This window comes from Lissotriton helveticus, chromosome 7 (genome assembly GCF_964261635.1).
Source record: "Lissotriton helveticus chromosome 7, aLisHel1.1, whole genome shotgun sequence".
Lineage (NCBI taxonomy): Eukaryota > Metazoa > Chordata > Amphibia > Caudata > Salamandridae > Lissotriton > Lissotriton helveticus.
In genome coordinates, this window is record NC_136068.1 from 1,813,448,497 (window position 1) to 1,813,465,031 (window position 16,535).

Here is a 16,535-nt window from a genome sequence, read left to right on the forward strand (position 1 = left end):
GACTTTGGAGGAACACCTACGACACAGCTAGTAAAATATGCTATAAAGAGTCACTGGCACTTTATAAAGCTATAATTACAAAGGCGAAAAAAGCTTTTTATTCGGATCAAATTTATAAAGCAAAAAATTCAAGCAGACGACTGTACCAAATTACCAAATTCTTGTCAGGTAACACGCCAGATCTTACTCCTCCCCCATCACAAGCATTATGTGACTCTCTGGCTACCTACTTCTTCACTAAGGTTGATAATATTTATCAAACTTTTTCTGCTAAATTACCTCCAAGGACAGGTAATTCCCCCATGCCTCTTTCGGCAAATATGTTCTCTGGCTTTCAAACAGAAACAAATGACCACATAAGAACAATTGTGTCAACAATAAAAACAGGATCGGCTCTGGATCCTTGTCCTTTTTCAATTCTCCCGCCTGTAATGGACTCTATTATTCCAGCACTCACCCAAGTCTGCAATTCAATTCTGCTTTCAGGCATATATCCAGACCCGCTAAAAAATACCTTATTAAAACCTTTACTAAAAAAACCTTCCCTTGATAAAAACGATCTGAAAAATTATAGGCCCATTGCGAGTCTCCCGTTCGTGGCCAAAGTAATTGAAAAGGCCATGAATGTCCAGTTATCTGAACACATCGAAAAACATCATCTTTTGAATGACACGCAATTCGGTTTTCGGAAATACCATGGGACCAAAACAGCCTTGATAAAGGCTGCTGATGACATTAGGGCAATCAGGGATCAAGGGGGAACAGCGATCCTGGTAATGCTGGATCTGTCCGCAGCCTTTGACACGGTCGACCACACCATCTTGGTCGACCGTGTCGAAAAGATCGGCCTCTGTCACTCTGCTAAAGATCTGCTTGCCTCTTTTTTAGCTAATAGAACGCAAGCGGTCACCTTAAGACCTTTTCAGTCATCACCATGTGGAGTTCCTCAAGGCTCATCCCTTAGTCCGACACTTTTTAACATCTATGTGTCGGACCTTGCTAATGTCATCAAAGCACACGGGATGAGCCTAACCTCCTATGCTGATGATACTCAGTTGGTGTTAGCCATTAAAGGCGATGGAGCTCAAGTAGCAAAGAAATTCAATAAGGGACTGCTAGACATAGGAGAATGGATGGCCACCAACTGTTTAAGGTGGAACTCAGATAAAACTGAGGTGATCATCTTTGGACCTCTTCTCCCAAGCTGGCCATCAAGCTGGTGGCCAGAAACTTTTGGCACTCTCCCGAATCCAGCAGCCAAGGTCAGGAACCTGGGTATCATCTTCGACGATGGACTAAACTTTATGGACCATGCAAAAAAAACAGCATCTACAGCTCATTTTAAACTGAAGATGATTAGGAAGATTCGCCCTTTTCTCCCGGAAACAGCCATTAAAACCTTGGTTAGCTCCTTAGTCTTGTCTACTCTGGACTACTGCAATGGCTTATTCCTTAATGCACAATCCAGAGTCATAAGGAAACTACAATCCATTCAGAATGTGGCAGCTCGCCTACTCTCTGGAAAAACAAAATATGAGCCCACATCAAAAATCATAAAGGAATATCATTGGCTCACAATCCGGAACAGAATACATTTTAAATCCCTATGTATAGTTTATAAGGCTCTGAATGATCAAGGTCCACATTTCTTGAAAGAGCAACTCCAACACTATAAACCAAGCAGACTGCTACGATCAGCCACCCTCAATCAGCTAATCGTTCCACGGGTTAAAACAGTTTCTTGGGGTGATCGCCGTTTCCTGGTGGCTGCCCCGAAACTGTGGAATACTCTTCCCCAACATATCAGGCAAAGCTCTTCCCTCTTTAAGTTTTGCAAATTTTTAAAAACTTGGCTCTTTGATCAATGACCCCCCATCATGGTTTCAAGCTCTCCTCGTTACAAATAAGTGCAGTTTAGCGCAGAGACGCCCACGGGTATTTGTTGCGCTTTAGAAATGTCAAAAATAAATAAATAAATAAATAAGCTGATTTGCATATAGCCAGTGTCTAACCCAGGGTGGTGTGGAGTGCAAAAAAACGATGGATTTAGGCCCAGATCCTTGTACTGGGGTGAATGTATGACATTGTTCTACATTCTGTCCATCAACTGTGTTTTTTGCAATTTTCCCCCCGAGTGTGCTGGGGATGCTCAGACGTGAGTCCCAGGCTCTCCACACCACTGGAGTCAAGCTATCCAGGCTGATGAAAGCTGATAGCCAGAAACCGGTCCTTGGATGCTTGATTCCGGTCTGGGAAAGACATGGCTTGGTAGTTCGGACTGGACTGTTCCCATGAGGCACAGGGTCAGCGCTGATTTGCATATAGCCAGTGTCTAACCCAGGGTGGTGTGGAGTGCAAAAAAACGATGGATTTAGGCCCAGATCCTTGTACTGGGGTGAATGTATGACATTGTTCTACATTCTGTCCATCAACTGTGTTTTTTGCAATTTTCACCCCGAGTGTGCTGCGGATACTCAGACGTGAGTCCCAGGCTCTCCCCACCACTGGAGTCAAGCTATCCAGGCTGATGAAGGCTGATAGCCAGAAACCGGTCCTTGGATGCTTGATTCCGGTCTGGGAAAGACATGGCTTGGTAGTTCGGACTGGACTGTTCCCATGAGGTACAGGGTCAGAGCTGATTTGCATACAGCCAGTGTCTAACCCAGGGTGGTGTGGAGTGCAAAAAACGATGGATTTAGGCCCAGATCCTTGTACTGGGGTGAATGTATGACATTGTTCTACATTCTGTCCATCAACTGTGTTTTTTGCAATTTTCACCCGAGTGTGCTGGGGATGCTCAGACGTGAGTCCCAGGCTCTCCACACCACTGCAGTCAAGCTATCCAGGCTGATGAAGACTGATAGCCAGAAACCAGTCCTTGGATGCTTGATTCCGGTCTGGGAAAGACATGGCTTGGTAGTTCGGACTGGACTGTTCCCATGAGGCACAGGGTCAGAGCTGATTTGCATATAGCCAGTGTCTAACCCAGGGTGGTGTAGTGTGCAAAAAAACGATGGATTTAGGCCCAGATCCTTGTACTGGGGTGAATGTATGACATTGTTCTTAATTCTGTCCATCAACTGTGTTTTTTGCAATTTTCACCCCGAGTGTGCTGGTGATGCGCAGACGTGAGTCCCAGGCTCTCAACACCACTGGAGTCAAGCTATCCAGGCTGATGAAAGCTGATAGCCAGAAACCGGTACTTGGATGCTTGATTCCGGTCCGGGAAAGACATGGCTTGGTAGTTCGGACTGGACTGTTCCCATGAGGCACAGGGTCAGAGCTGATTTGCATATAGCCAGAGTCTAACCCAGGGTGGTGTGTAGTGCAAAAAAACAATGGATTTAGGCCCAGATCCTTGTACTGGGGTGAATGTATGACATTGTTCTACATTCTGTCCATCAGCTGTGTTTTTTGCAATTTTCACCCCGAGTGTGCTGGGGATGCTCAGACGTGAGTCCCAGGCTCTCCACACCACTGGAGTCAAGTTATCCAGGCTGATGAAAGCTGATAGCCAGAAACCGGTCCTTGGATGCTTGATTCCAGTCTGGGAAAGACATGGCTTAGTAGTTCGGACTGGACTGTTCCCATGAGGCACAGGGTCAGAGCTGATTTGCATATAGCCAGTGTCTAACCCAGGGTGGTGTGTAGTGCAAAAAAACGATGGATTTAGGCCCAGATCCTTGTACTGGGGTGAATGTATGACATTGTTCTACATTCTGTCCGTCAGCTGTGTTTTTTGCAATTTTCACCCCGAGTGTGCTGGGGATGCTCAGACGTGAGTCCCAGGCTCTCCACACCACTGGAGTCAAGTTATCCAGGCTGATGAAAGCTGATAGCCAGAAACCGGTCCTTGGATGCTTGATTCCGGTCTGGGAAAGACATGGCTTGGTAGTTCGGACTGGACTGTTCCCATGAGGCACAGGGTCAGAGCTGATTTGCATATAGCCAGTGTCTAACCCAGGGTGGTGTGGAGTGCAAAAAAACGATGGATTTAGGCCCAGATCCTTGTACTGGGGTGAATGTATGACATTGTTCTACATTCTGTCCATCAACTGTGTTTTTTGCAATTTTCACCCCGAGTGTGCTGCGGATACTCAGACGTGAGTCCCAGGCTCTCCCCACCACTGGAGTCAAGCTATCCAGGCTGATGAAGGCTGATAGCCAGAAACCGGTCCTTGGATGCTTGATTCCGGTCTGGGAAAGACATGGCTTGGTAGTTCGGACTGGACTGTTCCCATGAGGTACAGGGTCAGAGCTGATTTGCATATAGCCAGTGTCTAACCCAGGGTGGTGTGGAGTGCAAAAAACTATGGATTTAGGCCCAGATCCTTGTACTGGGGTGAATGTATGACATTGTTCTACATTCTGTCCATCAACTGTGTTTTTTGCAATTTTCACCCGAGTGTGCTGGGGATGCTCAGACGTGAGTCCCAGGCTCTCCACACCACTGCAGTCAAGCTATCCAGGCTGATGAAGACTGATAGCCAGAAACCAGTCCTTGGATGCTTGATTCCGGTCTGGGAAAGACATGGCTTGGTAGTTCGGACTGGACTGTTCCCATGAGGCACAGGGTCAGAGCTGATTTGCATATAGCCAGTGTCTAACCCAGGGTGGTGTAGTGTGCAAAAAAACGATGGATTTAGGCCCAGATCCTTGTACTGGGGTGAATGTATGACATTGTTCTTAATTCTGTCCATCAACTGTGCTTTTTGCAATTTTCACCCCGAGTGTGCTGGTGATGCGCAGACGTGAGTCCCAGGCTCTCAACACCACTGGAGTCAAGCTATCCAGGCTGATGAAAGCTGATAGCCAGAAACCGGTACTTGGATGCTTGATTCCGGTCCGGGAAAGACATGGCTTGGTAGTTCGGACTGGACTGTTCCCATGAGGCACAGGGTCAGAGCTGATTTGCATATAGCCAGAGTCTAACCCAGGGTGGTGTGTAGTGCAAAAAAACAATGGATTTAGGCCCAGATCCTTGTACTGGGGTGAATGTATGACATTGTTCTACATTCTGTCCATCAGCTGTGTTTTTTGCAATTTTCACCCCGAGTGTGCTGGGGATGCTCAGACGTGAGTCCCAGGCTCTCCACACCACTGGAGTCAAGTTATCCAGGCTGATGAAAGCTGATAGCCAGAAACCGGTCCTTGGATGCTTGATTCCGGTCTGGGAAAGACATGGCTTAGTAGTTCGGACTGGACTGTTCCCATGAGGCACAGGGTCAGAGCTGATTTGCATATAGCCAGTGTCTAACCCAGGGTGGTGTGTAGTGCAAAAAAACGATGGATTTAGGCCCAGATCCTTGTACTGGGGTGAATGTATGACATTGTTCTACATTCTGTCCATCAGCTGTGTTTTTTGCAATTTTCACCCCGAGTGTGCTGGGGATGCTCAGACGTGAGTCCCAGGCTCTCCACACCACTGGAGTCAAGTTATCCAGGCTGATGAAAGCTGATAGCCAGAAACCGGTCCTTGGATGCTTGATTCCGGTCTGGGAAAGACATGGCTTAGTAGTTCGGACTGGACTGTTCCCATGAGGCACATGGTCAGAGCTGATTTGCATATAGCCAGTGTCTAACCCAGGGTGGTGTGGAGTGCAAAAAACAATGGATTTAGGCCCAGATCCTTGTACTGGGGTGAATGTATGACATGGTTCTACATTCTGTCCATCAACTGTGTTTTTTGCAATTTTCACCCCAAGTGTGCTGGGGATGCTCAGACGTGAGTCCCAGGCTCTCCACACCACTGGAGTCAAGCTATCCAGGCTGATGAAGGCTGATAGTCAGAAACCGGTCCTTGGATGCTTGATTCCGGTCTGGGAAAGACATGGCTTGGTAGTTCGGACTGGACTGTTCCCATGAGGCACAGGGTCAGAGCTGATTTGCATATAGCCAGTGTCTAACCCAGGGTGGTGTAGAGTGCAAAAAAACGATGGATTTAGGCCCAGATCCTTGTACTGGGGTGAATGTATGACATTGTTCTACATTCTCTCCATCAACTGTGTTTTTTGCAATTTTCACCCCGAGTGTGCTGCGGATGCTCAGACGTGAGTCCCAGGCTCTCCACACCACTGGAGTCAAGCTATCCAGGCTGATGAAGTCTGATAGCCAGAAACCGGTCCTTGGATGCTTGATTCCGGTCTGGGAAAGACATGGCTTGGTAGTTCGGACTGGACTGTTCCCATGAGGCACAGGGTCAGAGCTGATTTGCATATAGCCAGTGTCTAACCCAGGGTGGTGTGGAGTGCAAAAAAACGATGGATTGAGGCCCAGATCCTTGTACTGAGGTGAATGTATGACATTGTTCTACATTCTGTCCATCAACTGTGTTTTTTACAATTTTCACCCCGAGTGTGCTGGGGATGCTCAGACGTGAGTCCCAGGCTCTCCACACCACTGGAGTCAAGCTATCCAGGCTGATGAAGGCTGATAGCCAGAAACCGGTCCTTGGATGCTTGATTCCGGTCTGGGAAAGACATGGCTTGGTAGTTCGGACTGGACTGTTCCCATGAGGCACAGGGTCAGAGCTGATTTGCATATAGCCAGTGTCTAACCCAGGGTGGTGTGGTGTGCAAAAAAACGATAGATTTAGGCCCAGATCCTTGTACTGGGGTGAATGTATGACATTGTTCTACATTCTGTCCATCAACTGTGTTTTTTGCAATTTTCACCCCGAGTGTGCTGGGGATGCTCAGACATGAGTCCCAGGTTCTCCACACCACTGCAGTCAAGCTATCCAGGCTGATGAAGACTGATAGCCAGAAACCGGTCCTTGGATGCTTGATTCCGGTCTGGGTAAGACATGGCTTGGTAGTTCGGACTGGACTGTTCCCATGAGGCACAGGGTCAGAGCTGATTTGCATATAGCCAGTGTCTAACCCAGGGTGGTGTGGAGTGCAATAAAACAATGGATTTAGGCCCAGATCCTTGTACTGAGGTGAATGTATGACATTGTTCTACATTCTGTCCATCAACTGTGTTTTTTGCAATTTTCACCCCGAGTGTGCTGGGGATGCTCAGACATGAGTCCCAGGTTCTCCACACCACTGGAGTCAAGCTATCCAGGCTGATGAAGGCTGATAGCCAGAAACCGGTCCTTGGATGCTTGATTCCGGTCTGGGAAAGACATGGCTTGGTAGACGCCATAAACTATTCCTACGGGACGCCATAAACTATTCCTACCTGCCGTGAGGGGAATGGCCGCTGTTGCTTCTTCTGCCCTCGCCTTCATCTCTGCTGCCCAGCGCGAGTGAGACGCCGTGAGGGGAACGGCCGACGCGCTTGCACCGTCACTGTGCCTGCAGCCACCGGGGGTCAGGACTACACCTCCCAGGTGCCCCAGCGGCTGAGTCGCGTCCCTGACGCCACCTCTGCGCCCGGAGGCGCCTGAAAAGAGAGGAGCGCCGAGCGCTCTGTGGGACGCCATAAACTATTCCTACCTGCCGTGAGGGGAACGGCCGCTGTTGCTTCTTCTGCCCTCGCCTTCATCTCTGCTGCCCAGCGCGAGTGAGACGCCGTGAGGGGAACGGCCGTCGCGCTTGCACCGTCACTGTGCCTGCAGCCACCGGGGGTCAGGACTACACCTCCCAGGTGCCCCGGCGGCTGAGTCGCATCCCTGACGCCACCTCTGCGCCCGGAGGCGCCTGAAAAGAGAGGAACGCCTCTCGCCCCACGAGTCGCGCGCGGGAGCGCCCGGACGAAGCCCGGGCAAAGGGCGGGCCGTCTGAGGTTGGACAAGGTTGGGTTGGGCCTGGGACTTTGTTTGATTTTGTATATATTTAGCTGCAGTACATTGTTCATTTTGGATATTATTATCCAGTGTTCACATTTCAACTGAAGTGCCTGGTGGGAAAATATCTTGCTTTGAGTGCTTTGAGTAAATTGCCCATTGAATCATGCCTGCGAAAAAGCAAACTACTCCTAATAACACTCTCGATAACTATCTTGTACATGTTGTGGAAAGAATTAACAGTGATAGGAGATCCTCATTGGGACTAGATTCACCTATCCAATCTCCCTTCGTTGATATTGAGCCAGACGATCCCTTTGCGCATCAGCAAAATAGTAGTTTATCTGGTGAAATACACGATTCTCTCCATGATACTAACATCATCCAGCCTAGTGGTATTGTCGCTGGTATTGAAGATATTAGTGTTAATGAAGCTCTGATAGATATATCCACTAGTAAAGAGTCCCCAATCCCCCCTGTAGCACCCATCCTAGCCCCGAGGATTACAGGGGTTAACCAAAAGGTTAAGTCAAAACGGGAGGGTTTAAGGTCAGCTAAGAATAAAGTCGTAACCCCACCGATGAACTTAATAGAGATGGAGGAGGATGATTTGACTAGCGAGGCCTACGTTAGTCTTTCAAATGCTCAATTCAATAAATTACTGATCATGATGGATACAAAAATTAAGGGTATAGTTAAACCTCTGGTCAGTAAAATAGACAAGCTAACCTCTGAGGTTAGTCGATTAGAAGGTTTACTAGAAAAAACTCTGGGGGAAGTAGGCAAACTCCCGGAAGCTGTTCTATCAAGGATCGAGCCCACTTTGAGCAAACAAGTCACGGTAGTAAATAGTGGATCTATCCCTATCCCTGCATTAAATCCACCGATGGCAGCTCAGATTAATTTCCCAGGTGGTGTTTTGGATGCTACCATACCAGCTCCCGTCGCTGTTGATTCTAACGCTGGGAAAGGGACTTTTGAGCTTGTAGTTGAAGCCTCCCCATTGGTTCTTGTCCTTGCCAATGTCCCTCCTTTGGCTCAAGGCGAACATGAATCAACATCCTCCTTAATAAATAAATCTTTATCATGGCTGACCAACAACATGGTAATTTCACCCTGGGGAAAGCAGCAACTCTCGGAAGAGCTTGTAAATGCGAGAAGGGTCCAGTGGATTGGGGACAGGGTCAAAAAGTTTAAGGGGGAGTGTGTTGTCCTTCACTTTTCAGACCCTGGGGTTTTGCCTAATATCTTGCCCAACATCTTACCACCACAGCGTAGATCAACTTCAATTGTTCCATTGACTTTGGATTTTTTCTATCCTAGGACGGGAAGTGGTCCGAACTCAAGTATCCTAAGAACAAAATGGAATATTGTAACCAAGAGAGGGAGGAAGGATACTGATTCTACAGTGTGGGGTCTGGGGCTGGAAAATAGATTCTCTGCTTTTTTCAAACCTGGATAGTTGTGAATGACAACCATCTAATTACAACTCTATGCTGCAACTTGTCTGCGATGTAAGCATTATTGGGGAGACCAGTCATGTAACTAAAGATAGAACTAAGGGATCGCCCACTGAGGCTCTAGCTGGTTCAATCAATGAAAATGCTAATTGTAATGATATTGCTGACAAAGTGATGAATGAGATTGTTGTAAGCCCCAGTTCTGTTACGGAAACTAATATGGGGAATCTTTTGTCTTGGAATGTGGCTGGGCTGTGTTCCAAGTTGGATTGTGCAGACTGGTTTGGATTTATAAATAAGTACGATCTTTGCATCTTTCAAGAGACTTGGGCCTGTGACCCTGTTTTTGCATTGGGGTACATACATTTTCAAGTTCCTGCTACCAAGGGCCCCAAAGGGCATCCGATGGGGGGCCTTACCATATGGGTCATGCAGTCTTTAAAGATTGTAGTAAAATGCGTGGAGCTTCAACAAAGAGATATCCAGCTCATCAGACTCTCTAGTGATTTACCGATCTCCATTGACATTTATAACATCTATGCTAGAGGTGGAAACAAAGGTAAATCCGAGGTTCTCTCTAGCCTGTTTAATTCCCTTGAGATACATTCGGCAAGGAAAAATATACTAATTGCAGGCGATCTAAATCGCACATTTGAACCTCTCATTATTGGTGAGGCCTCACTGGGGGAAGAGGAAGACAAGCTATGGGGTATTCCCACATTAGATACTTCTCCGATAACTCGATGGACGGCAGATATATTAGGCCTAAATGCAATGTGCCTGCAGTATGGGCTGAGAGCCTTGAACGGTCGAACCAAGTCAGATCGAGTTCCAGCCATGACTTTTAATAATGGGCGAAACAAAAGCCGCATTGATTATGTCATCTGTAGCATATCTTTATGGCCATCTGTTAGCAACATGGTGATAACAGTAAGGCCAGAAAGCGATCATGACCCTTTATGCGTTTCTCACAAATGGTGGCTGTCTGAAGGGATGTATGACGTTACAACGCATACTTTTACTCCGCATACCATTACAACGCGGTATTTACAACGAATACCGTTACAACGCATAGCGCTTAGAGGTGCTGGATAGTGGTAAGTATAATTTTCTATTCCAACTCCAGTCCCCGTGGACACTAGGGAAGGTGTTGGATAGAAAATTAAACTTATTCCCTATCCTAGAGCGCCCCCCAGCGCAATGCGTTGTAATGGTATGCGGAGTAATGGTCGCGTTGTAGTGGTAGTGCGGAGTAAAAATTGCGTTGTAACAGGTGTATACCGTCTGAAGACATTGTACCGACCCCCTGTGATCAACCTTTGCCTCCGTTAATTGTACCAACTAATGATATGCGCAGGTTAAGGTGGTCAGGTGTCAGGACAGACCAGCAGGTCCTTGAAAAAATAGGAGTAGCAACAGACAAGGCTATTGCGGCCCTGGAGTGCGTCGCAGGGACCCCTTTGGGCCATGACGACATAACCAAAGCACATGTGACTCTCTTTAACGAAATCAAAGGTTACTTTTTAAAACCGGTAAATAAAAAGAGGGTATGTGCATATAGAGCTGCAAAGTGGTATAATCACGATTGTAAGGTGGCAAGATCCAATCTAGGAGTCGCTATCAAGAGCAACAACGTGGGTGAGACTCGATCAGCTAGGAAGCATTATAAAAATTGTATCGCTAAGGCTAAAAGAGAATGGGACGAAGCCCACTGGCAGAAGTTGAAATGTGCAAGTGATCGCAAACATTCACGACTATTTTGGCATATTGTCAAATGGGGTCATGAAAGGTCTGCAGAAGCTATTAATAACAATGTCCCCCATGATGCATGGGTCAAATTTTTCAGTGAACAATATTCTACCAGGGATCAGCTTGTAAATAGTATTAGCCCAATTTACTTGTTTGCAGATGACAACATCTTTGCTCAGAGCGAAGTACTGTCTGCCCTAAAATCCGTACACAGTGGCCGAGCTCCAGGCATTGATGGGGTCCCTGCGGATGTTTTTTTAAATGACATCGACAGGTGGAGCAAATATATTTATTTACTAGTAAATTATATTGCCAAAGGTGCTGAAAGCCCGGTATCATGGCGGGGTGCGGTAATTATCCCTGTATATAAAAAGGGAGACCGTGCCGAACCTTGTAATTACCGCCCAATCAGCTTAATTGACACTGTTCAAAAGGTTGTGGGGCGAGTAATTATTAACAATTTGCTTGACTGGGCGGAGGACCACAACATATTATCCCCTTTTCAGGCTGGGTTCCGCAGAGCAACAAGCACTGTGGACCAGGTCTTCCGTTTTCAATTAATTCAGTGGAGGACTGTGGTACTGGGTGGAGGTAGTCTGTACGCAGCATTTGTTGACCTGCGGGCTGCATTCGACCTGGTACCAAGGGCAAAATTGTGGGACGTGCTGGCGGCTCTGGGGGTTCCAGGGATCCTGCTGACCATGATCATGAGACTGCACGAAGGCACTTACGCTAAAATCCAATGGGGTGGATATGGAAATGAGACTGTCGAATTTCCTGTTGAGCGTGGGGTCCGAAAAGGATGCTCAATGGCACCAACATTGTTTACCCTTTTTATTAATGGCATTGTTCCCCGTATGCAATCTCAGGCTGTGGATGCTCCCTTTCTCGCAGGTGTAAAAGTTCCTATTTTAATGTTTGCCGATGACACCTTAATTTTATCTAAATCCCCTAGTGGTCTGCAAAAAGCACTGGTAATTTTTGCCAAGTTTTGTGGTGATCACGGCCTGGAGGTGAATGCTTCTAAAACAAAACTCATGGCTTTTAATCCTCATAAAAATTTTAAATCCAAAATATCCATGAGTGGGCGCTACCTTGAACTAGTAAATTATTTTACTTACCTGGGGATTCTTATCTCTAATGACAATAGATGGAACCAACACATAAATATTGCAGTACTAAGACATAAGCAATTGGCTGCCACCATCGTTAGGGAACATAGGAAATCATTGACCAAGCCGATCAAACCACCCTTGATCATATACGAGGCTAAGGCAATAGGGTCAGCACTGTACGGGGCTGAGTTGTGGGGGCAAGAAAACCTGCAGGAGTTACAAACATCGGAGAATAATTTCCTAAGGAAACTCACAGGCACCCCACAGAGCAGTCCGCTTCTGCCTCTGAGATATGAGCTTGGCAGGAAAGAAATCTCGGAAATGGGTAAACTACGACCGATATTGTATTGGCGTAGGATTTGGACTACGCCTGAGCTCTCCCATTACGCAGAAGGGTTTGCTGATGTTATTAAAGCGGACCGATTTAACAAAATTAGATGGTTCAAATCACTAAAATTAGCATTATGTGAATTAGGACTAAATGCATTATGGTCCGATCCAGCTGGGTCATCTTTCCCCTCTAAGTCAACCCTAAAAAACTTATTCTGGGAACGGGTTGAAAATAGGTGTTTGCTCAGCATTAATAACGGGTCCATGACTACCACCTTCCTTGAGGTTAAACTGTTTCCTATGTATGAATTGTATTGGGATTATATATCGAAACCCATGGATAGGTAGCTGTTTTTCCAATTAAGGGCCGGTTCTCTCCCTCTCCGCAACTTAACATCAAAGTGGAGAGACGGAGGACCAACTACTTGCCCGGCATGTGGGGAAGGAAAGGAAACGCTTGGTTATTTTTTGTTCTCCTGCCATGTATATTCTGCTCCAAGACGTGTTTGGTTGGCACCTATGTGCAGAAACCTGGGTACTAAAAGTAGTATGGTAGCTTTGCGCATTGTCAAATCTACCTCCTTGACCTGGATCATAATTGCGACTGCAAAGTACCTGGGGTGGGCGTGGGTAATTAGGCAGAGATTGCTAGTAGGGTAACTACCCTCTGCCTAGTTGGTCAGAGATTGCTGGATAATCTATTCTCTGTATTGCCCCACGTAACGTGTCTTTTCGGATGAAAAATTTTAATGATTTTTAATATTGATATTGGATTTATTTTTAACTTGATCCTTACTATATGAACTTTACAGCTGTGTTTATGAATCTTGATGAAATATAATTGTTTCTTTTTTATTGTATAAACGTGCTTACGTCATATATGACCTTTGTAAATTTAATTGTTTTTTAATTTATGTGTTTGTATGTCTGCTTTTATGAGTAATACTCGAATAAAGCACTTTTGAATTGAATTGCTTGATTCCGGTCTGGGAAAGACATGGCTTGGTAGTTCGGACTGGACTGTTCCCATGAGGCACAGGGTCAGAGCTGATTTGCATATAGCCAGTGTCTAACCCAGGGTGGTGTGGAGTGCAAAAAAAACGATGGATTTAGGCCCAGATCCTTGTACTGGGGTGAATGTATGACATTGTTCTACATTCTGTCCATCAACGGTGTTTTTTGCAATTTTCACCCCAAGTGTGCTGGGGATGCTCAGACGTGAGTCCCAGGCTCTCCACACCACTGGAGTCAAGCTATCCAGGCTGATGAAGGCTGATAGCCCGAAACTGGTCCTTGGATGCTTGATTCCGGTCTGGGAAAGACATGGCTTGGTAGTTCGGACTGGACTGTTCCCATGAGGCACAGGGTAAGAGCTGATTTGCATATAGCCAGTGTCTAACCCAGGGTGATGTGGAGTGCAAAAAAATGATGGATTTCAGCCCAGATCATTGTACTGAGGTGAATGTATGACATTGTTCTACATTCTGTCCATCAACTGTGTTTTTTGCAATTTTCACCCCGAGTGTGCTGGGGATGCTCAGACGTGAGTCCCAGGCTCTCCACACCACTGGAGTCAAGCTATCCAGGCTGATGAAAGCTGATAGACAGAAACCGGTACTTGGAAGCTTGATTCCGGTCTGGGAAAGACATGGCTTGGTAGTTTGGACTGGACTGTTCCCAATAGGCACAGGGTCAGAGCTGATTTGCATATAGACAGTGTCTAACCCAGGGTGGTGTGGAGTGCAAAAAAACGATGGATTTAGGCCCAGATCCTTGTACTGGGGTGAATGTATGACATTGTTCTACATTCTGTCCATCAACTGTGTTTTTTGCAATTTTCACCCCGAGTGTGCTGAGGATGCTCAGACGTGAGTCCCAGGCTCTCCACACCACTGCAGTCAAGCTATCCAGGCTGATGAAGACTGATAGCCAGAAACCGGTCCTTGGATGCTTGATTCCGGTCTGGGTAAGACATGGCTTGGTAGTTCGGACTGGACTGTTCCCATAAGGCACACGGTCAGAGCTGATTTGCATATAGCCAGTGTCTAACCCAGGGTGGTGTGGAGTGCACAATACGATGGATTTAGGCCCAGATCCTTGTACTGGGGTGAATGTATGACATTGTTCTACATTCTGTCCATCAACTGTGTTTTTTGCAATTTTCACCCCGAGTGTGCTGGGGATGCTCAGACATGAGTCCCAGGCTCTCCACACCACTGGAGTCAAGCTATCCAGGCTGATGAAGGCTGATAGCCAGAAGCCGGTCCTTGGATGCTTGATTCCGGTCTGGGAAAGACATGGCTTGGTAGTTCGGACTGGACTGTTCCCATGAGGCACAGGGTCAGAGCTGATTTGCATATAGCCAGTGTCTAACCCAGGGTGGTGTGGAGTGCAAACAAACGATGGATTTAGGCCCAGATCCTTGTACTGGGGTGAATGTATGACATTGTTCTACATTCTGTCCATCAACTGTGTTTTTTGCAATTTTCACCCCGAGTGTGCTGGGGATGCTCAGACGTGAGTCCAAGGCTCTCCACACCACTGGAGTCAAGCTATCCAGGTTGATGAAAGCTGATAGCCAGAAACCGGTCCTTGGATGCTTGATTCCTGTCTGGGAAAGACATGGCTTGGTAGTTCGTACTGGACTGTTCCCATGAGGCACAGGGTCAGAGCTGATTTGCATATAGCCAGTGTCTAACCCAGGGTGGTGTGGAGTGCAAAAAAACGATGGATTTAGGCCCAGATCCTTGTACTGGGGTGAATGTATGACATTGTTCTACATTCTGTTCATCAACTGTGTTTTTTGCAATTTTCACCCCAAGTGTGCTGGGAATGCTCAGACGTGAGTCCCAGGCTCTCCACACCACTGGAGTCAAGCTATCCAGGCTGATGAAGGCTGATAGCCCGAAACCGGTCCTTGGATGCTTGATTCCGGTCTGGGAAAGACATGGCTTTGTAGTTCAAACTGGACTGTTCCCATGAGGCACAGGGTCAGAGCTGATTTGCATATAGCCAGTGTCTAACCCAGGGTGGTGTGGTGTGCAAAAAAACGATGGATTTAGGCCCAGATCCTTGTACTGGGGTGAATGTATGACATTGTTCTACATTCTGTCCATCAACTGTGTTTTTTGCAATTTTCACCCCAAGTGTGCTGGGGATGCTCAGACGTGAGTCCCAGGCTCTCCACACCACTGGAGTCAAGCTATCCAGGCTGATGAAGGCTGATAGCCCGAAACCGGTCCTTGGATGCTTGATTCCGGTCTGGGAAAGACATGGCTTGGTAGTTTGGACTGGACTGTTCCCATGAGGCACAGGGTCAGAGCTGATTTGCATATAGCCAGTGTCTAACCCAGGGTGGTGTGGAGTGCAAAAAATGATGGATTTAGGCCCAGATCCTTGTACTGGGGTGAATGTATGACATTGTTCTACATTCTGTCCATCAGCTGTGTTTTCTGCAATTTTCACCCTGAGTGTGCTGGGGATGCTCAGACGTGAGTCCCAGGCTCTCCACACCACTGCAGTCAAGCAATCCAGGCTGATGAAGACTGATAACCAGAAACCGGTCCTTGGATGATTGATTACGGTCTGCGAAAGACATGGCTTGGTAGTTTCTGACTGGACTGTTCCCATGAGGCACAGGGTCAGAGCTGATTTGCATATAGCCAGTGTCTAACCCAGGGTGGTGTGGAGTGCAAAAAAACGATGGATTTAGGCCCAGATCATTATACTGAGGTGAATGTATGACATTGTTCTACATTCTGTCCATCAACTGTGTTTTTTGCAATTTTCACCCCGAGTGTGCTGGGGATGCTCAGACGTGAGTCCCAGGCTCTCCACACCACAGGAGTCAAGCTATCCAGGCTGATGAAGGATGATAGCCAGAAACCGGTCCTTGGATGCTTGATTCCGGTCTGGGGAAGACATGGCTTGGTAGTTCGAACTGGACTGTTCCCATGAGGCACAAGGTCAGAGCTGATTTGCATATAGCCAGTGTCTAACCCAGGGTGGTGTGGTGTGCAAAAAAACGATGGATTTAGGCCCAGATCCTTGTACTGGGGTGAATGTATGACATTGTTCTACATTCTGTCCATCAACTGTGTTTTTTGCAATTTTCACCCCGAGTGTGCTGGGGATGCTCAGACGTGAGTC